The 3,495-nt window shown below is 31.8% G+C and overlaps 1 long non-coding RNA gene across 1 annotated transcript; it reads right to left on the reverse strand.

The window, feature by feature from the left end:
• Positions 1-1,827: 1,827 nt before the first annotated feature.
• LOC149184477 (uncharacterized) lies at positions 1,828-3,474 on the reverse strand. Its single transcript, XR_016257787.1, has 2 exons — positions 2,513-3,474; positions 1,828-2,397 (listed from the first exon to the last, which is right to left on the reverse strand). It is a non-coding gene; the product is annotated as an uncharacterized LOC149184477 (long non-coding RNA).
• Positions 3,475-3,495: the final 21 nt, after the last annotated feature.

The following is a 3,495-nucleotide window of genomic DNA, read 5'->3' on the forward strand; positions in this document are numbered from 1 at the left end:
TTACCGATTATCCTAAATTTACCAGACAAACAAACAATATAATAAACAAAACAACAAATAAACAAATAAAAAATAAATAAAATAAAAATTGGCTGCCAACAAAACCTTAGTCTCTCTGACCTTAAACATCTCTTGAAGCTTAACTAAATTTTATTTGAACAAGATCAAACAAATTAAAGGACAATTCAAACTTGTAATATAAGAATGGGTCTGTTCAACATAACTCTCACCAGTCACTGATTATCCTAGATTTACCAGACAAACAAATAAAAAATAGAAATAAAAAATAAAAAAATTGGCTGCCAACAAAACCTTAGATATCTCTCTGACCTTAAACATATCTCGAAGCTTAACTAAATTTTATTTAAACAAGATCAGACAAATTAAAGGACAATTCAAAATTCAAACTGTAATATAAGCATTAGTATATAAAAATGAAGTATATAATATTCTTTAATTTAAAAAAATTATAATTGTATGACAAATATTCAATTATAAAATTTTACATTATTTAGGTTATTTAAAATTTTACATTATTTAGATTGTTTATCTTTTTTAGTTTATTATAGTAATTAATAAAACACTAATCACAAAACCTAAAACATAAAATGCAGGTTGCAAGATCCATCTGAAAAATACCATTATGACGAAAACAAAGACATCAATCTAAGCCTCTAAACTTCAAAATGTAGAAGACAGGGTACATCAGTCTACCATTATATTCAACGCCAAGAAATAAATCATTTCCATCTTAAGCAAATTAAATTGGTCTCCAAAAGCTACATGTTCAAGGCATTATAGCGTAAAAGGTGTAAGATTCTTTACCATCTTGTTCTCGCCCTTGATTTAGAGAAACTCAAAATGTGCATGATTTTGTACATGAAGTATAAAAGATCTAAACAGCCCCTATCTGCTTTGTTGCTTCTACTATGTTAGTGCATCTTATCTTAACCTTTTCCCCTACTTTAATAAATAGTCTCATGTCTCATGATTAAAAATAAGTGCCATTGTAAATCTCTTCTAATGGGTCTGCATTCACTACACCACTATACTGTGATCGAACATATTTACCACATAAATTTTATTAGAAACAAAAACAGTTATAATGTGATGACAGTGCTGGGCAAGTCCACAATCACTTAACACTGAATCGAAGTCTACACTTGCAATTAGAAACACCTCCTGCTCGCTTCTAATGTACAAACCATAAAAACACAAACGTTAACATGCAAGAATAACTCAGCATGTTGCCACAAGAAGGCAGTTAAGGAGTTGACAATATTAAAAGTTGCAATAGCTATTGTTCAAATGCGTAGATTATCGTGCAGTTCTGTCTTGACTCTGTTTATGTTAGAAAACTTGCTAAAATGTACAAAAGTAGTCATATCTACATGGAATGAAATCCCAAATTCAATGAAAAAAATACTATAGCAAGGACAATAAAAATGCAGCGTTTTTATCTATAAAGCAAACACAGTAACAAGAGGCTACTCTGACAGGCATGTCAAAGTGCCAAGCCAAGTCCACTCGAAATTTATACTCAAAACAGAAGGTAATGAACCCAGAAACATAATCCACGACAATAGTAGACAAAATTAAGCACAACATTGTTCTAAAATGCAAAAGTTGACATAGGTTTAGCTAAGAAAATAACCGAAACAAAAATAGTATTGAGCACAATCTTAATCTGCTTTATCCCAACAAATAAGCCAAAGAATGATGAAATCAATGAAGATGATGCATCATGTAAGGTAAATTTTCAATACTTATTGGATGAACGTAACAGCTGCGTGTTTCTTGCAGAGATAACTTATTTTGGAAGCTGTCTTGCGAAACAAATTGTGGAAACTACCATATTGATTTAAATATCAGTTGAGGTGAACAATTCTTGTGCCCAAACCTGTATGCACATAATGCCGCTTATCCTCGCCTTTCACATGATAAAAAGATATTTCTATTGGCACATATTCCTGTCTCAATAAATGAACACAACTCCTCTAAGATTTCATCTTGAAACGCATTTGCATGCTCATGGGCAGTAGATATAGTGATACCTAATTGATCTCCATAATCTCCATAAACAGATAAATAAGATGCTCATTGAGTCTGGGTACTTATCAGAAGAAACCCTTGCTTGAATCTAATTGCATCTGCAATTGGGTCTTAAAAGACCTTAATGTTTCAAGCTAAAACTAGTTTTACTCTTCGTATTTTGGATAACTATCAAAAAACTGCTACTCCAGAACACCATTACTTCTCACAAAAATATCCTTTGCTCAAACTCTCAAAGAACAATGCATATGATTCACAGGCATTGCAGTGTAGCTTCCAGTAATTCTTCAATGCATGGTAGGATGGGGGATGCGGGGCCGCACTGGTGTCTTTGATGGACTTACCCTGCTCCCAACAGGAAAATACAAATATAAACCATTAAACTAGATTAGAGAAAATCATACCAACAATTTACTGGCAAGTCTGCAAATTAATTTACTGCATCAAATAAAAGATGTACCTTATAGGCAAAGATCCCACAATTGCACCACTACAGTTCAATGCAAGTATGGCACTTTCAGCCTGCAACAACAAAAAGTACATTGGAAAACTTCTATAAAGCGATAAATCACCTAGATAACTTCCACAGCATTCTACTTATATTTTCCAAATTCACAGCTATGTAAGTCATATAGAGAGGTACAATCTTCCTAGCTTGAAAGCAGAGTAAAGTTGACATAATTGCATCAAGAGGTGCTTTCTACATCCCAGGTGGGTGAGATGTACATCTATAACTCATGTCAGCTAAAAAAAAAAATCAATTAATAAAAAATAAAATAAACACACAATGTTGCCTCAAAAGTAAAATTTAAAAATAAAACAGTTACACATTAAATTTGGCAAACATAAATACAATTACAAAATGAATCCATATTAAATTCTACAACCAGATAATTGAAGAGATTTTAACACTTACTTCAGCATATGTTGACCCAATATTGTATTTTACGAAGATAAAAATAAAGTACCATCAATAATGCTCCAAGGTATCACTTGTCAAAAGAAACTATTTGGTACTACTTTTCTTGGCTGTTTTCTATCAATCCACATTATCAAAGTTGAGTTGCTGAAAGGAAAGCGCACAACACATATGAGCACACCAAAGTAGATCTGTCTTAATTCATGATCTCAATTTTTTCCTGATCCTTTTTGGTGCGTGCTTATAGGCCTTAAATCTATAACTTAAAATACATGAATCTACTTTTCGTGGCTGTTTTCTATCAACCCACATTATCAAAGTTGAGTTGCTTAATGGAAATCCATCTTTTATCATTATCTCATTTTTTTCTGATCCTTTCTGGTGCTTCGTAGATTGGAAATTAAGATGAATCTATGTTGATAATAAATGAGTCTGTGTAATTAAATAAATCAACTTAAAAATAAATAAAATATAATTTGCTATGTCATAAACGTGGATCAAAATTTCTTTTAAAAGTCCTGGCC

This window comes from Pinus tabuliformis, chromosome 3_2, assembly GCF_031772625.1.
Source record: "Pinus tabuliformis cultivar Carrire ecotype Pingquan chromosome 3_2, CPIR1, whole genome shotgun sequence".
Taxonomy (NCBI): domain Eukaryota; kingdom Viridiplantae; phylum Streptophyta; class Pinopsida; order Pinales; family Pinaceae; genus Pinus; species Pinus tabuliformis.